The following is a 19,873-nucleotide window of genomic DNA, read 5'->3' on the forward strand; positions in this document are numbered from 1 at the left end:
ACAGAATTCAGTATCGTTCACTAGTCGCGTGTCAGTATCAGTATTTTCTTGATGCTGGGTGTATTACTGACTCATACTGAACGTGGTTCAGTAGTACTCAGTATTTTTTATAGTCAGCACCTAGGGTGTAGAATAGCACTGTCGTTACTAATCATGTATAAAGAAAATTTTAATTATTTTTTATATACTAATAACATTAATATGACCAATGATATGTAATATAGTTTTGTCATAGTTGATATTCAACTTTTAAAAGTTGTGTGTAATTGTGTATGAGTAATAATTAAGCCCATGTTGATCTTATATACCATTGTTATACATATGATTATTGATTTAGAATTATGTAGTAATATGACTAACAATGTACTATCATTATTGTTGAAATGAATAGAATCTGTGAACAGTTTGAATAGTTGGGAGTTCTAACATTCCTAGCTAGTTTTGGAGTTTTACAGCTGAAAACGACCGTTTTTGTTTGGTTGGATGTTTCTCTATGCTGTCATTTTCATCCATACTCTCTTGCCCACCTTAAACTTTGAGTAAACAGTAATTTCGGTCCTATTTATGAGTGTTTAGAGTTCAGTTACATGGACTTGTTCAGTCAAGCTTCGCCCACCGGAGGCCATGCTCGCTCTAGCAGGTGGTTGTAATAATAATCAGATTTGGGCTAACAACAGGTGATTGTAAGAAGCTCCAACTGTGCAGAATGCCTAATTTGGAGGAGCTGCAGATTATGGGATGTGGTTCTGAAGACTGAAGTTATTACAGAGGAAGGAGTGCGTATCCAATATTATTGTTTCCCTAATTCTCTGTCCTGTCTACGCTGGCTGCCCTCATTTGGCAGGTTACAAGAAAGAAGTTGGGGACGGGTGGCATCTTCTCTCACATATTTCTCATGTGGACATACAAGCTTATATAACTTTATAAGGGGCCGAGTGCAGACCATGTGGCAGCATGCCAGCAATCCCTGTTAACTTGTTTTATCATAAAATCCATGTGGAAGGACATAGCAGCTCTGACAGTTTGTCTGTCGATACAGGTCTTCTTTTGATCAACGGTGTCATAGGACATGCACAAGCAGATTACAGGAGTCCTAACAAATTACATCACCATGTTCGGATGTGATCTGTCCTCCGTTTTTACCAAATCAGTCATTCCAATCTCTGTACTGTGTGAACTTGAGATACTTAGATACACAAACGTTTGTGCTCAGGAGCGAGCGGCCGTCCGTCCATCCATTCAGATGCCGCTTTCTGGGCCTGCGCACAACCAGCCCAACGGGCCTGTTTCCTCTCTGTCTCTCCATCTCTCTTAAAAATATCTCCCACTCCCGAGCTCGCCCATCGTGTGCTGCTGCATCGTGCACTTGCTGCTGCCGTCTTCCCCACCGCGCACCCCATCTCACACCGCGCACCCTTCGTCGCTGTGCCACGCTCATCCCCCGCCGCGCTCGCTTCAGCTCGCTGCACACCGCACCCCGCTGCTGCACGCCGTGCCCCGTCCCCCAATGCGCGCCAAGGTGTTGTTGGGGTGCTGCCCAGGTGTTGCCGATGTTGCCGTTCCCCACCAGAAGGTCGTGGCCGTTGTCAGCGCTGTGGCTGCCGCGACGCGCAACCTCAACAAGATGTTTTGATGAAAGCGCATGTTGCAAGCGTATTTTCAAGTGTTTTAGATGTTCCAGATGTATATTGCGATTGTTTCATATTGATGTTACAAAAACAGATTGAGAGTGTTGCATAAGTTGTAAGTGTTTCAGAGGTTTGGTCAAAATGTTTTATTTGTTCCAAACGTATGTTGCAAGCATTCTAATCTATATGTTGCATTTGTTTCACACATATGTTTCAATAATATATTCTAAATGTTTCAGGTGTTTTAGTGTTATGATGCAATAAGTGTCATCATGTTGCAAGTTGCAAGTGTTTTTTTTTCTAGATGTTCCATATATTTCATACATATATTACAAATGTATGTTCTAGATGTTTCATTTGTCTCATATGTATGCTGCATTTAGGTGTTTCATGTTGCACATGTTTCATGTTGTTTAGGGAGTCAGGGGGCGCAGGGAGTGATGGTGGCACGGCAAGGGCGCCTGGGAATGGGGCGCGACGAGCTAGGGGTTGGCGGAGGGGAGCACAGTGCGCCGGTGTCCTGCGATGGGGCACGCTGGGTGCCGGCGGTCGAGGCGCGACGAGGCCAGGCTGCCCGTGCGAGGGGGGGGGGGGGGGGCGAAACAGCCTTGAATCGAGGCGGACAGGGCGGACTATGCGTGTGAGGCGAGTCGTTCGGACATGCAGGCGCTGCGATGGGGCAGGGTGCGCATGCAGGGCAGTAAAAAAATCAGCAGGCTGCGCGTGCATTCGGACACTAGCTTCCTGGCCCTGCGCGCACCCGGACCAACAGGCATGTTTCCTATCTGCATCTCCCCATCTCTCTCAAAAAAAATCTCCCACTCCTGTGCTCGTCCATCACGTGCTGCTGTGTCATGCGCTCGCTGTTGTCGTCTTTCCCGCCACGCACCCCATCATGCGTCGCGCACCCTCTGTCGTCGCGCCACGCTCCAGCTCACTGCGCACCGCGCCCCCGCTGCTATGCGCCGTGCCTTGTCCCCTGCGCGTGATGAGGTGTTGATGGGGTGCTACCGACGCCATTGTTTCCCACAAGAAGATCATGCCGCCGCGATGCGCGACCTCAGCAAGGAGATGTTGTGATGGAAGCGTATATTGCAAGCGTATGTTTCAAGTGTTTCAGTTGTTTCAGAGGTATGTTGCAATTGTATCATATGGATGTTGCAAAAGTAGATTAGGGATGTTACACATGTTGCATATGTTGCAAGTTTTTCTGAGGTTTGTTCAAAATGTTTTCATCTATTCTACACGTATGTTGCAAACATTTTGATCTGGATGTTGCTATGTTGCAGCAATATGTTCTAAATGTTTCAGTCGTTTCAATATTATGTTGCAGTAAGTGTTATCATGTTGCAAGTTGGAAGCGTTTTATCTAGATGTTGCATATGTTTTACACATACATTGCAAGTGTTTGTTCCAGATATTTCATCTATTCCATACATATGTTACATTTAAGTGTTTCATGTTGCACATGTTTTATATTGTTTGGAGAGTCAGGGGCGCATCGAGTTGAGGAACGGCGGATGGGGCGCGCTGGGGCAAGCGGTTGAGGTGCGACGGGGGCGGGGTGCGCATGCGGGGCGGGGCGAACGACCTCGAATCGTGGCGGCAGATTGCGCTGCACGTGCGAGATGAGTCGTCCAGACACGCAGGCGCTGCGGCGGGGCGGGCTACGCGTGCGGGGTGGCAAAAGAATCAGCGGACGGGGGCTGGCTGCGCAGGCGTCCGGACGCATGCGTCCTTCCAGACGTCCGGGTGCTTACACAAAACAATCTAACATGGTCGCGTTCTTAGGAGACCAATATTGCAAATTTAAGGATAAATTTAAGACCTAAAATGAATAAAAAAATATCTATGCTATCTCTTTGTTCATGTTCTAACACCATGTCCATAAAGTGTAACATCTATTCGGCTGTGGTAACTTCTGTAATTTGAGCAATGTTCAGATAACGTCCTAAACTAATATTTGGTTCGATTTGCTCCTTTCAACTATTTTAGTTGGTCTAGTTTAACCCTTAACAAGATTTGTCTTTTTTTGTTTCTCTATATGCACAACTTGAATTTTGATTTCAAAAATTGTGGTGTGATAGAGGAGATCATATTTTATGTTGAAAAATACATTACCAAATTTTCATTGTTATGCTTCATATAATTTTGTATTTCTAGTATTTATTTTTATTAAATAAACTATCAAAATAATGATGAAAATTTATGAAATATTTTTTTAATATAAACTATGATGTCCACTATCAGCTGAATTTTTTTAAAAAAAATAGATTTAGCTCTTTCTATAGATTTGATCAAACGAGAAATGCGACGGAAGTAATAGTCCTGCTCCTTTCCTATCTCGATCAAATTTTCCGTCTGCAGTCTGCACCTTCGCGGCGGCGCCGATTACCTGTTCGACGGAATGCACAAGGACGACGAGGCGCACTCCCGCATCACTTGCTTTCCTCTCTGGCTCAACAGCTGTAGACCTGCGCGCCCGCCCGCCGACAGCTGGCGCCTCTGTCTGCGGAACGTGGAATGGAGGTCCACCGTCTGTGCCCGGCGCCCCGTCCTGCGCATCACCAACGCCGACGGATGGAACATGGAAGAGGGTCCAACGGCGGCATGCTTGTTGCTTGGTTTAGGGGGGAAACCCTGGGAGTCTGGCACAGCGGCCTGCGGTGTGTTCGACAGAATGCCTGAGCGCATGCATCCAGCAGCAAGAAGACGGCCGGCCGCTGCTAGTAGGGCATCAGCGTCCTCCCGGAGGATCCCATCCATCACCGTCATTCACAAGGTTAGTTGTTTACTACTACTACTACTATCTTGCTACAATTCCGTAGTTCCGTCCGTGCCTTAACTTGCTGATGTTGGGCTTGGGGATTCTGGCAAAACTACGTTGGCCCAACACATCTGCAATGACGACAAGATAAAGGGGCACTTCAAAGATACAATATTCTGGATCCACGTGTCACAAGAATTTTGCAGGGACAAACTTATAAGCAAGCTATTTGAAGCTATCATTGGGCAGAAGTCAGATAATCACGCTCAACAACACGTGCTCCGTGTGATTTCAAACAAATTGAGCGGTAATAAGTTTCTTCTTGTCTTGGATGATGCTTGGCATGAGGATAGGCATGACTGGGAAAATTTCATGGTGCTCTTAGACAATGGTGCACCGGGAAGCAAGATTCTTCTAACTACCCGTAATCAAAGTGTTGCGAAAGCAGTGGAATCTAAGGCTATATTTAAATTGGCATTCTTATCAGTGGATGAGAGCTGGAGCTTCTTTCTAAAGACTTGTGGTTGGGTAGAGGAAGATTTGGGCTATGCTTTTATTCAAGTGGGAAAAGATATCGTCAAGAAATGTGGTGGGGTGCCACTAGCAATAAAAACCCTCGGATCTGTACTCCAGGAAAGAAGGGGGATAAATACTTGGAGGGCCATAAGAGAGAGTAATTTATGGGATGAAGAGAATATAGAAGCTCGAGTGTTCACATCCTTGAAACTAAGCTATACTTACTTGAAAGATCATCTGAAGCAGTGCTTTACATTTTGCTCTATATTCCCCAAAGGTTGTAAAATCAACAAACACTACTTGATTGAACAATGGATGGCCCACGGATTCATCAAGTTGAAGAAGGAAGAGCTAGCACGTGATATTGGAAACGAATACTTTGATTCCCTTATAAGAGCTGGTTTTCTTCAGGATCCAGTTGAAACTTGGCCACAAAGAACTGTAGAATGCAATATGCATGACCTGATTCATGATCTTACTCAATATATTTTGCAGAATGAAGTGGTTACATCTCTACCGAAGAATATGACTACAGATTGTTCAAAAAACTGCAGATATTTATCTTTGACATCTTATAGGGGGAAGGTTGAAAGGGGCCTATTTTACAAGGTCCGTGCTGTATATGTCTCTCGAGGCAACCCATCATTTGATAATCTTGTTAAGGGTATCTACATCCACAGTGTTGTTCTAGACTATGCAGTTGATACTCTGTTTCCATTATTCATATTGAAGTTAGAACATCTTGCATATCTTGAGATACATCATGTTAGTTGCACAAAACTTCCAGAAGCTATCTCAGGCTGTTGGAACTTGCAGTCACTCCATCTTATTAGTTGCCAAGGTTTTGTCACATTACCCAAGTCTATTGGCAAACTTAAGAAGCTACGCACTCTAGATTTTAATTATATTACTGATCTCGAGACTTTGCCTCAGTCCATTGGTAACTGCCGAGATCTTCAGTCCTTGCAACTATATTATTGTGAAAGCTCAGAGAGATACCAAGCTCTGTGGGCAGATTGGGAAACCTAAGGGTGCTTCATATAATCGGATGTTTCTCTTTGCAACAACTATTGTTAGACTTCAATGGGGAGTTAAGCAGCTTACGGACAGTCAGCTTACATGGTTGTGAGGATCTCCGAGATCTACCAAGCACATTTGCCTGTCGTATCCTGCATACTCTTGACCTTTCTGAAACCAAAATAACTGTGCTACCCCAATGGGTTACTTGAATTGGTACTCTAGAGCATATAGACCTTCATAACTGCAAGGAGCTAGTGGAGTTGCCTAAAGGTATAATTAACTTAAAAAATTTGAGGTTTTCAATCTAGCAGGTTGCAGCAAACTACAATGCATGCCATCAGGGTTTAGACAGCTGATTCGCTTAAGATATATAGGCCGGTTTGCTGTTGGGTGTGGTGAAGATGATGCAAGGATCTCAGAGCTTGAAAATCTTGATATGATAGGTGGCTATGTGGAAATTAGCAACCTTAAAAATCTAAAGGATCCAAGTGAGGCAGAAAAGGCCATGTTGAAGTGGAAGAATATATGGAGTTTGGAGTTGGATTGGTCTTCAAGTCAAACCGAGGAAGAGTTAGTATCAGATGTGGAACAAGACCAGGGTGTACTTAATGCTCTTGAACCACTATCGCAAATTAATTCCTTGAAAATCTGCGGTTACAGAGGCCTCTGTTTGCCACCTTGGATGATGAAGCAAAATGATTCTTCTTGTTGTGGAGAGAAAATGATAAAGCTATTAGGATATGTATATATCAGGATCATTAGAGAGATCCCCTAGATAGGCTAGTTGCTATGTATAACCTAGTTTCCTTACATTAGGATAGCTTCCTTGTACAGGTAATAGCCTCCTATATTTGTACTTGCCATGTGTGCCTAATTGGCCTTATATATGAAAGGCTCCCCACCCACATTGGGTGTGTGGTGATTCCCTCTATTCTACATGGTATCAGAGAACTAGTTCCCTTTCTCCCTCCCTCCCACACCTTTTCTCCACCAGCGGCTGTCTCTTCCCCAACGGCTCTCTCTTCCCAGGCCAACAATCTCGGCCTCCTCTGCCACTAGTGCCTCCCACTCCTCTGGAACCCTGCCGGCTGCGGACTCCATCTCCGCCCCCGCCATCCTTGTCGCCCCCTACGCGACAATCTCCGTCAAATCCCATGTCCCGGTGACCTTGGAGCTGAACCACCCAAACTTCAACCAGTGGTCGCCGTTCTTCACCTCCTATATTTGTACTTGCCATGTGTGCCTAATTGGCCCTATATATGAAAGGCTCCCCACCCACATTGGGTGTGTGGTGATTCCCTCTATTCTACAAAAGCAAACCAGCATATGTCAGTTCGTTTCTCTAACAAATATGACACTAGAAGGATTTCGAAACTTGAAGTATATACGAGGACTTTTGGTGTTCGGTTCGCTGGAGTCCCTGAACCTGCTCAGAATGGCTAATTTAGAGGAGCTGTGGACTACCACAAGTGATTTTGAAATTCAGGGGGAAGAACTTGGAGCGCAATGCTGTTTTCCTGTCCTGTCTGAGCTATGCATAAAAGGCTGCCCAAAACTTAATGTAAAGCCCTACTTCCCACCTTCATTGGGAACGTTGTCTTTTGAAGACAGCAATGAGCAGCTGCTATCCCCAAGTAGCTTCTCCTATCGGCGGCTTCCTCTATCTGCCGATGAATCCTCGTCATCCGGCAACGTGCATTCAGCAGCCCTTCGTCTCAAGAAACTACAACTGACAGGATCATCATCTAGCTGGGAGCACCTGCAGCACTGCTCTGAACTGGAGATCTTGCACATTGAGTACTGCAATGACATGACAGAATTGCCTGAGATCCTTTGAAAACTTATCCCTGCAGCAGTTGGAGATAATGGAATGCCAGGCCCTTGGCGTGCTGCCTGACTGGCTTGGCGAACTGCGCTCTTTGCAAAGGCTTATGGTCTTTGTGACCCCATTAATTGACGATCTCCAACAGTCGACAAAGCAACTTACGTCCCTCGTCTCGCTGAGCATTTGTCACTGGGACAATCTGAAGAAGTTGCCTGACGTGATTCAGCACCTCACCTCCCTTGAGCACGTCAACCTGGGACTATGTGATGAACTGACTGTGCTGCCGGAGTGGATTGGACAACTCTCTGCACATCGGCAGCTTAGGATTCAGCATTGTCGTGCCCTTCAGTTCCTGCCCCAATCCATAAAATGCCTTACTGCTCTCCAGGAATTGTACATTGTTGGCTCCCCTGGTTTTGCTAGGCGTTACGAGCAAGGAGTGGGGCCCGACTGGCAGCTTGTCTCTCACATTCCTAGTGTCAGGATATATGACTAAGGGACCTGATCAAGGGCCGGCGCCTTCTCTCCTTGGACACACCAACGTGGAAGCATCCAAACCCCTCGGTACATTTCATCTCTAACTAATTTGCTAGTTCAACTTATTTTGCTAGATGTTTTATTATATAGGTCCATGCTACCATGTTTTGTTTGTTGGTGGTGTATGTAGTCCTAGTGGTGTGGTAGGGGACAATGTTTTGCGATGTGCCTTCTAAACACAGTTTTGCATTCTAAATACAGTTTTCTGTCAGAGTTTTGCATCCCATTACCAATGCTGTCACTACTTTTATTTCCTGCCTGATGGCACTAGAACAAACTAGTACATCACATGTTCCATACTTTTTTAGCAAATGGAAAAAAATCTGGCTTCATCTTCTTTCAAGGAAGAAGCATCGGTTGCAGGGTTCAGCTTATCGGTTAAGACATAAATATTGGAGGGGACTGGCTAGAATTTGAAGAAAAAATAAACAAAATGGAACCGAAAGTACCTGTATGTATATTTACCGGAGGTCATCAATATAATGAAAATTGGCCGAAATTCAGAACCCTGATCTGTCCACACTTTTACGAATACAAGCACAGAGAAAAAAAAAACTCATGCATGCTTGTTCTGACAACGATAAACTTCAGTCTCGTGATCTTATTAGGTACAGTAATATTTCGCTTAAGTTCTTGCACATGGTAATGATAGTATATATGTCTATTTCAAAGCCCTCAGCTCAGCAATTAAAAAGGCCCAATAAATGACTTCTGACTCACCGCTCTATCTTGTGCTTGTACAGGTCTCACGAGAAGTAAGATGGATTGTGCTGCCAGTTGATCTATATTTCAGATCCCCATGCTCGACAGTCCAAAGGCGAATCTGAAAAGTGAAACGCCAATGCAAAGAATTTGTAATTGGGACGTATGCTGACTGTGCCGAGTTCTCACACTGCACCGAGCCTCCATGTAACTTGGTCCTTCATCTTCCGATTGAGCTGTATGGATTGCACTTGCCCCCGAAGGACTACAAATTCAACAATTTGCTGCATGGAAATAATAACTTGGACGTTGATAACTTGAATCCATTAGTCGCTTACAAGTGCATGCTGAACTGATCTTTTCTTCCTTTTGCTCAAGGTGTACACAGCCGGCACCACGTCCTTTGGGTACCATCATTTTTTTTCTTCCTTTTGCTCAAGGTGTACAAAGCCGGCACCACGTCCTTTGGGCACCATCATTTTTTTTCCGAAAGGACGGCAAAGTTTTGCCGCATTTTTTATTAGAAAGTTTTTTTAAGTGAAAACCAAGCCAACAAGTTTTTTTTGAAAGGTCAGCAGGGGAGCCCCCTACCTATTTTTTTTAATTTTTCATTAATAAAAAGAGGAAACAAAGCAACACAGATACAAATGTACAGGGGAAGGGTGGAGCAGGACGAATAAAAGGGAAAAAAAGAGAAGAAGAAAAGATACAACAACAACTAACTACTACTAGAGTTACAAGGCAACTAGGCCCAAAAGCAAAAAAGGAAGACATTATGTGTAAGTGTCTCGCCACAATGACAGTTGCGCCCTCTTCTCAGGTTTGGCCTTGATAGCCAAAAAGTTTTTTGGGTACCATCATAATTCATACCATATAGAAAAAAAAAGCTAATGATGAAGCTGAAGCAAATTAGTGAGGATACTCAAATGCAACAAGGGTATAGGGTGAAAATTTAGACATAGTCATTGCTTTTAACATTTTTAGGGAGTACGTTTGCACCTCCAACAACGCCCCCCCCCCCCCCCCCCCCCCCCCCCCCCCCCCTTATTTTGAATGTAGCTTCGCCAGTACATACAGCTCTGATGAGTGCGAAACAGTGCCTTCCTCTGCCTCCAGCAGGGAATAAGGAGTTCTAGCTGCCTATAAATTAATTGGACCGTGAGCATCCAAAAGTTGGGAAACCTTAGAACTTAGGAGTAGCTGAAATGGTTCTTTATAACTTAAACTTAGGGCTATTCTTAATCTCCACTAGAAAAACCATAAGTCTTAGTTTTTTCTAGTGTGCTCTACCTATCTAACCCTAATAGAGTTTCTTTTGGGAAAAATAGAAAAAAAACCCATAGAATTTTAGAACATGGAGCCAAAACTATCAATTAGCCTATAGTAATCTAGAAAAATGTAAAGATTGCACAAGTTAAATACAATGCAGAAGATTAAATGTGATAGTTAAAGAGAACTCAAGAGAGAGCATCTCCCGAAGATGAGGATGACTTTATGGTGTCAGTTACCAAAACATATCACCTGATCCATGTTTAGGGCCTGTTTGGCCGGGCTCCTCGTGGTTTTGGCTCCATGCTACAGTGTGGAGGAACCGGAGTGGGAGGAGCCAAAAATAGTGGCTCCTCCTGGCTCCTAGTTCATTTGGACAAGAAAGAGAAAAACATCTCCAATAAACAGTACCATGAATAGTGCGCGATTTGGAGGAACTAGAGCCCCTGGGAGCTCTCGCAAACAGCCCCTCAAGCTCCTTGGTTATTAAACCTTCCCTGTCTGCATTGACGCGGCCAAGACAATTGATGCAAGCCACCAACACTAGTGACCACCGTCATCTTAGCATTGTGCACTATGGAACTCCTCCACCAAGTAGAAGGTTTCCTATTTTAGTATTTCCCCATGAACCAAGTTGCCATTGTTTCATACTATTTGGATGGTCGAATCAAGTGTGCTTAGGCCAGGGTCGTCTCCAGAAATTTGAGGCTCTAGAGAAAAATTTAAATTGGGCCCCTAAAGTTTACAAAATTTGTATGACCAATAAATTGAAGACACACTTTCAAGTACAGTTATCTCCAATTCATTGAGTTTTTCTTGTGTCATAGTAAATTGCAACTTGGATTTGAATAACTTCAGCTTAGAAAAGCTACTTTGTTGAAAAATTTTGTATGCAATAGTAAAATTAGGATGAGGAGCCATACTTGTTAACTTCAAAATATATCTAGGGGACCTATAGAGTCCTTACGTAACTTCTAAATGAAAATTAACTACCTAAACAAATCTTGTCCATCGGTGTATTTGTACAGTGGTAGTACTCTGATATGGCTACTTGGCTCGAGAAGAATAGATCTACCCATCGCGGCCAAGACGGGAGGCCAGGCCAGGAATAGGGACTTGATTGCTGCTTCACTGCTTTTGCAGTTCTAGGACGGTGCAGCGTTAGCCGTTGGGTGTCACTGAGGCCTAGTTGCGTACTAGGGACTGTTAGGTAGGGCTTCTACCCTAACTTGGCAAAGCTGTTTTCAGCTTCAACTACCAAACAGGCCCTGATGAGATAACTTCTCCCTAAAAACTGTTTTTAAGCTCCTCTCAGAGGCAAAGCTTCCCAGGTGAAGCTGAAAATACTAGCTTCGTCTCCTAGTTCTCTCTCTCTCTCTCTGCGCTATCTTTCCTGTGAAGCTGTTTTATCAAACGTTTATTAAAACAGAATCAGCTTTACCGATAAAGCTACTTTTGGAGCCAAAGTCAACAAAAGCTTATTCACTAATAAAGTTGAGTTGTGCCAAATAGACCCTAGATCAACACTTCGGTAATCAGCAACCCAACATATGAATAGCCACTAGTGCTCGAGTGGGCACAGAGGGCCAGAGCCCAAAGGGGCAAGCACCTACACGGCTACGCACGCACGCCCTCGACTATGAGTATGCGATTTGCTGAGTTAATGATCTCGTAGGACCCAAGCACTCGCACGATTGTGGATGAGGCTAGCTAAAAAAGCTACAACTCGGGACCCTGTTTCCCAAATTTAGGGGCCCATGTTGGATTGATCACCTCGCACGCCATGTCGACAGCCTTGGCTTAGGCTACAGATGCTTAAATGGGCGGCACGGCCGATACGGCCCTAGCCCGTTTAAGCATGGCCCGCTAAGGAGCCCGATTACTTATGCGGGTTGCGTCGTGCCGCCCATGGGCTCAATACTCAACCCAAGCACGACACTAGGTGAGTTTAACCGTGCTGTGCCTGCCTGTTAAGTTAAAAGGTCCTAATGGCTAGAGGGGGTGAATAGCCTATAAAAAATTTCTACAACAACACTTAACAATCCGGTTAGACAAATATAAGGCGAAACGAATGTTGCGCTAGCCTACTAAAATACAAGCCACCTACCACAATTCTAGTATCTATAGTCTCTATCCACACAAAGGCTATGCCACTACACTAAGTTAGTGAGCTCTCAAAGACTAACCAAAGAGTCTCACTAACCACTAGACTCGACACAAGTTTGCTCTCAAGACTAACTACACTAAAGAGCGAAGCAACACTAGAAATGTAAATACAAGGTAGGGGATGTGATGTTTATACCGTCGTGTCGAGGATAGAGCCAATCACAAGATGATCACAATCAATCACAATAAATACCAAGAAATCCTCGGACAAGGTGACCCAAGATTTTTTACCGAGGTTCACTTGCTTACCGGCAACCTAGTCCTCGTTGTGGCGATTCACTCACTTGGAGGTTCACGCGCTAATTGGCATCACACGCCAAACCCGCAACCGGGTGCCACACAACCAACACAAGATGAGGATCACACAAACCATGAGCAATCCACTAGAGTACCTTTTGTCTCTCCGCCGAGAAAATGTCAAGAACCCCTCACAATAACTACGATCGGAGCCAGAGACAATCACCAACCTCCGCTCGACGATCCTCACTGCTCCAATCCATCTAGGTGGCGGCAGCCACCAAGAGTAACAAGCGAAACCTATAGCGAAACACAAACACCAAGTGCCTCTAGATGCAATCACTTAAGCAATGCACTTAGATTCACTCCCAATCTTAGAAAGATGATGAATCAATGATGGAGATGAGTGGGAAGGCTTTGGCTAAGCTCACAAGGTTGCCATGTTAATGCAAATGGCCAAGAGAGTGAGCTTGAGCCGGTCATAGGGTTTAAATAGAGAGCCCCCATGAATAGAGCCGTTGGGCTCCTCACTGCAGCTTTCTCAGGGCGACCGGACGCTAGGCCCCCTGCGTCCGGTCATGGGATCGATGCCACATGTCACCGCTTTGAACGTGCGCCACCCGATCCCAACGGTCGAAAACTTCCCGCGCTAAGTTAATGAAGGACCGGACGCGCCGATCCAGTGACTGGACGCGCCAGCCCCGGGTCAGATCCACAAAACTACGCGCGCTGCAACACACGAACGGACGCACCGATCAACCACAGCGCCCGTGTTTCAGGTCATTTCTAGAGAGCTCCCCGAGTGTCAAAACCATGACCGGACGCGTCAGGTGCACGCGACCGGACGTGCCACCGCGTTAGGTCTTCACCACGCTCATTCAGCCGCTTACATCACCGTCGGTCATGAACGACCGGACACACCCTCTGCGCGTCAGGTCACATTCAGCTCCTGCGTCCGATCAAGCAACAGATAGAGATCGAAGGCGCCACCAAATTTTATAAATGACTAGACTCACCACCCAGCGTCCGGTCAACATGAGTTCAGCGTTCGGTCACTATTTTTTAGTGACAAACAACTCCTTCACTTCACCAACTTCTCCACCCATGCTCAAATATGCCAACCACCAAGTGTATCGCCTTGTGCACGTGTGTTAGCATATTTTCACAAACATTTTCAAGGGTGTTAGCACTCACTAGAATCTAAATGCATATGCAATGAGTTAGAGCATCTAGTGGCACTTTGATAACCGCATTTCGATACGAGTTTCACCCCTCTTAATTTTATGGCTATCGATCCTAAATGTGATCACACTCGCTAAGTGTCTCGATCACTAAACCAAAAAGCTCCTATCAAGTTTCACCTTTGCCTTGAGCTTTTTATTTTTCTCTTTCTTCTTTTCCAAGTCCAAGCACTTGATCATCACCATGGTCACACCATCATCATGATCTTCACCATTGCTCCACCATTTGGAATAGTGCTACATATCTCATGATCACTTAGATAAACTACGTTAGCACTTAGGGTTTCATGAATTCACCAAAACCAAACTAGAGCTTTCATACTCCCCCTTTTTGGTAATGGATGACAACCCTTTCACAAAAATATGAATTGAAATTCAATTGAATCCATGTTGCTTGCCCAAGCATATTTACCATGTGTAAAAGGATATGGACAAGTTTCATGAACCCCAAATGGTAGCATTAGCTCCCCCCTACATATGTGCTAAGAGTTTGGATTGAAGCTTGCACATATGCATGGATTTGAGTTGTGGGAGAGTAATGTCTACCAAATGATGATAAGGTATAAGAGATGGACCTTTGAAGCATGATACCAATCGGAATGCACCAATATACCATCCTTAGCACCATTACTAACTAGACATACACAAAAACTAGAATACCCCATGAGATCAACATTAGAAGCAAGGGTCTAGTTTTCACAAAATAAACACGTCTAGTTACTCAACCTATGCATGCTAGTTTTTTATTTCATCATTCAAACCTACAACTAGCATACACCACACAAGCATGGAATCTTAATTTAAAACTTGTGCCATGCAAGCAAACATATGAAAATGCACATACAAATGCATCAATCAAGTTTATGAGCTTGCTCCCCCTACTTGTGTGCTCAAATTTTAATTAATCCCCTTACTTTCATATTTCTCCCCCTTTGTCATCTTTTCACTCTATCTTTGTTTCTCTCCCCCTATCTTTGTGAATTACTTCTCCCCCTTTATCATCAATGACCACATAGGTTCAATTTTAGATAGGTTAAGATTATCAATGTCGATCAATGGGGTGAGGATCATTTTCCCAAATTTGGTCCAATTTAGAACACTTGCCAAAGATATTTAACTCGATTTGATCCAAGGACAAGCTTCTTCACATCTCATTTCAAGGGTTATCTTGTACCACATTGAGTTAAACACTCATAGCTTATTTTCTAGATCAAACACTAGGTTCACAAGCCCATAAACATGTCATATGCTACCACTAGATCAAGTCAAGCATAGAAGCAATAGTGGTACCATACAAGCATCAAATTCATTTGATTTTCATGAATGAGACTATAAGACATGATGAATGGCTAGATGCACTAAACAAATCCTTAGCAAGGAATGTATGCATGCCAATTAACTTTTACCTTGGATTGCTCGAAGGAGAGGCATGTCATATAAGTGGGGGGTGCATCAGCACATATTTGAGAAATCCAATATGTTCAACTCATTCCTTAGCTTGCAAAACTTTTTTTCATCCAATGGCTTGGTGAATATGTCGGCAAGTTGATCTTTGGTGCCCACACTTTCAATGCAGATGTCCCATTTTTGTTGATGATCTCTTATGAAATGATGGCGGGCATCAATGTGCTTTGTTCTTGTATGTTGAACCGGATTGTTGGTTAGCTTGATTGCACTCTCATTGTCACATAGCAATGACACTTTCTTGAACTTGATTCCAAAGTCATTCAAGGTGGCCATCATCCAAAGTATTTGTGCACAACAACTACCGGCATATATGTATTTGGCTTCGGCGGTTGATAATACAACACTATTTTGCTTCTTTGATGACCATGAAACAAGTGATCTTCTCAACAATTGACATGTGCCCAAGGTGCTCTTCCTTTCAACCTTGCATCCCGCATAGTCGGAGTCCGAATATCCAACAAGTTCAAACTTTGCTCCTTTGAGATACCATAAACCAACATTTTGTGTATGCTTCAAGTACCTCAATATTCTCTTTGTAGCCTTCAAATGACTTTCTCTTGGTGAGGCTTAGAATCTTGCACACATGCACACACTAAATATCACATCCGGCCTTGATGCGGTCACATAGAGTAGGTTTTCAATCATAGACCGATATAACTTTTAATCCACCATGTTGCCACTTGCATCACTATCCAAATTGCTATTTGTTCCCATTGCTGTACTTATGGCCTTTGCTTCATTCATGCCAAACTTCTTGAGCATGTCTTTGATGTACTTGCCTTGACTCACAAATATACCATTCTTCAATTACTTGATTTGAAGACCAAGGAAGTAACTCAACTCTCTAATCATGGACATCTCAAACTCATTAGCCGTTATCTTTCCAAACTCTTCACAAAAGTCTTGATTGGTTGATTCAAATATGATGTCATCAACATAGATTTGCAACACAAACAAGTCCTTGCCAATCTTCTTGGTGAAAAGAGTGGTGTCAACCTTGCCCATCATGAACCCTTTAGAGAGTAGAAAATCCCTCAACCTCTCATACCATGCTCTAGGTGCTTGTTTCAATCCATACAATGCCTTCTTCAATTTGTACACATGGTCGGACTTCTTGTCATCTTTAAAACTAGGAGGTTGCTCAACATATACTTTTTCATTGATGTAGCCATTGAGAAATGCACTCTTGACATCCATTTGATAGAGCTTGATGTTGTGGGCACAAGCATAGGCTAGCAAGATTCTAATTGCTTCCAATCTAGCAACCGGGGCATATGTTTCTCCAAAGTCAAGACCTTCCACTTGAGTGTAACCTTGTGCTACCAATCTTGCTTTGTTCCTTACGACTATCCCATCTTGATCTTGCTTGTTTCTATAGACCCATTTGGTTTCAATCACATTGTGGTTATTTGGTCTCTCAACTAACTCCCATACTTGATTTCTTATGAAGTTGTTCAATTCTTCATGCATTGCATTGACCCAATCAACATCCATCAATGCTTCTTCTATCTTCTTTGGTTCAATAGATGATACAAATGAGAAATGTTCACAAAATGATGCTAATCTTGATCTTGTTTGTACACCTCTTGAGATATCACCAATAATAGTGTCCAATGGATGATCTCTTGCAATATTGGTTGGATGGAGTATTGGAACTTAATTATTTGCACTTGTTTGATCATTGGGTTGAGATGATGTACTAGCCACTTGATCTTGCACATTGTCATGAGAGCCACTTGTGCTTGCTTGATTTGTATCATCTTGCACATTTGAGTTAGAGAGCACTTGTACTTGATCATCTTCTGAAGCGACCTAATTTCCGCGAAGGGAAATCCACAGAGTCGAAGTGTAATAAGACCATTGTAGATCATATTACCCAAATCCCAGTCGAATATCACATCCATACAACGATAAAATCATAGTACAAATAGTGCGGAATTACATAAATTATTACATCGCCGCATTGGTGGAAACAAAAGTAGCATTCACCCAGAATAGCTTGAAGATAAGATCACCAAACTCGAGTGTAGGCACGAACCCCTCAACCGTCAAACTCCTCGGAGCTATACTCCTCAGCAGAATCTGTGTGCCAAAATTTATCAGTACGATTTGTACTGGCCACTCCCACCCTATGAGCATTGCTTTGTGGAAATTGGATGCAAGTTGAATATAATCAAAAGGAACCTATATGGCTGGGGTTTCCTATGTATTTAGCATATCAGGTATATAATAGTATAGTCAAGTTTTAACACCATTTCCACACCCATTCCACCCCATTTCCATCTAGAGCCAGGTTTCGATCCTAGGATTGATATACCACCATCTCCACCAACACCATATCATCGCTTAGTCGACAGGCCAACTCCCTCTCAGCACTGTCTCAAGGCCTGTAGCCCCTGGCTATGACCGACACTCTCTCACGGGGGAAGGAGAGGACTCATCTCTCTATCAAGTTTAAGCGAAACCCAGGAAAGGTCCATAGCCGACAAGTCGGCATATGTATCGATCGATCAACCATACACTCTGCAGAGGTTTTACATAACCACAAGATCCGCCTTCCTCGCTGACCGTCGTCAACTGGGCTGATTCTGGCCGCTTGCTAGCCTAGGATAATGCCACCCTACCATTCAACCCTGGTACACCCCAAGTCTAGTCTGGGGTGGCTAAAACTGTGAGTCATGAATCGGGTCCACAAGGTCTCCATGAAGTCTTGGAAGGGTGTGGGGGAAATCCTCCGCGCCCCGTACCTCCTTACACTGTCCGCTATCAACCTAGCAGTAGTGGCAATATCCTACCAAGTAGTCCGGCTGTCCCACACCATATAGGGCGAGTGATACGTAAGGTTTCCCGGTGGATCTGAGTACTAGTAAGTCCTTAGGGTTGACTAAGCCAGAATGTCTTCATTAGGGTTTCCATTTACCGTGCTACCACAACACCTCCACCCTGGGCTCCTCCCATCACAGGTTCACACCCAGGACCACCTCATATACCATTTACCCACCACAGGTATCCATTCTAGGGGTGCCCAGGTAGCACCACATGGCAAGACTTGCCCCAGGCTCGTCGTATACTCCAACTTGGTCGACACAACCCTTACCCTCCACACACCCAAGTCACACACGCAGCACTCTCCCCATAGTCCAGATAACACCAGTTCCCACCACGCATTAATGTAGTATAAGCGTAGTAGAAGTATAAGCAATAAAATATAGCAGTAAGCGTGTGTCTAGCCTAATAGTAGGGTATGCAGGGGTAAGGTTGCGTCAAGGTAAAGGCCATCAAGTAAGCATACTACCATGCAAGTCCTATCATAGCCTGATCATAGCAGTAAAGTAAAGCAATAGCAGTTCTATATTAGCCATGCGTAATAGGTGCTACGAGATTGGGTGAGATGTGGCACCTTCAGTGTAGTCGTCTCCGTACTCCTCACGGTACTCACGATCCTCATCCATCTGGTTCTCCTCCGAGTCTGCATCGATCGCATTATAGTCGCGTTAGCGACGTCTATAGAATAGCACAAAGAAGCAATGGAAATTCAAAAGAGCCAAGTGCACTCAAACATGGGTTCATTGCGTAGACCTTGATTTTAGATGAATTTTGGTCCTGGTTTCGTATTTTTCCGAGGTCGTATGAATTAGTTATGAATTTCCGAAGTTTAAATCATTTCTAAAAATGGAAAAAGGCTGAATTAATCCTGGGCTGACACGTGTCACGCTGTGACTGGTCCACGTGGCATGCTGACGTCAGCATGATGTCATTGGCTCGGCTCCAAGCTGACAGGTGGGGTCCAACTGACTTCAGCATGATGTCATCAGCGTCATCAGTTCCGACAGGTGGGCCCAGAGGCTCTTGGGTCACTGACATGTGGGTCCGATCAAAGTCAACGTCAAGTCAACAGGTGAGTCAACAGTCAACGGATCAGGGTCACTGACGTGTGGGGCCAGTGCTGCTGACGTCAGCAGCTGATGTCAACGTGATGTCAGCATGACGTCACCCCGGCTGTGTTGGCTTCTAACGTGTGGGTCCCGCGTGATGTCAGCATGATGTCACCATCTAACATGTGGGTCCAGAGTGTCTGTGCCACTAACATGTGGGGCCAAGTCAACTGTCAACGTTGATCGGTCAATGGTTAACTCGGACTGGGTCTCAAACGGGCTTTGGTGGGCTCGGGTTGGGCCGGTCTGGGCCAGGCTGACCCGGACACGTGGCATGTTGTGACGCAGCCACGTCACAACCTTGGGCCTCCACTAGGCTGTGGTCTACGGCTCGCGGTCCATGGTGGAATCAGGAGTGCTGGTCCATGGACCACAGGCAGGTCTACGGTGGACCATGTCCACCCTTCTCTTCTCTCTGTGTGGTCCACGTGCACTGGGTGCATGTGCGTGTGGCCGACGAGGGGAATTTCCCCTATTTCCTCTCCCGGCGTGCTCCCACCGACGGTAAGCGCCCGGTGAGCCTTGCCAGCGGCGTTGGTGTGCAATTGATGCGGTTGAAAGCT

At 44.6% G+C, this 19,873-nt stretch overlaps 2 pseudogenes; both read left to right on the forward strand.

Annotated features, from left to right (window-relative positions):
• The first annotated feature begins 4,035 nt into the window (after positions 1–4,035).
• LOC136488440 (putative disease resistance protein RGA3) lies at positions 4,036–7,215 on the forward strand (annotated as a pseudogene).
• Positions 6,818–9,339, forward strand: LOC136488441 (disease resistance protein RUN1-like; annotated as a pseudogene).
• Positions 9,340–19,873: the final 10,534 nt, after the last annotated feature.

The sequence above is a fragment of the Miscanthus floridulus genome, chromosome 10 (genome assembly GCF_019320115.1).
Source record: "Miscanthus floridulus cultivar M001 chromosome 10, ASM1932011v1, whole genome shotgun sequence".
Classification (NCBI taxonomy): domain Eukaryota; kingdom Viridiplantae; phylum Streptophyta; class Magnoliopsida; order Poales; family Poaceae; genus Miscanthus; species Miscanthus floridulus.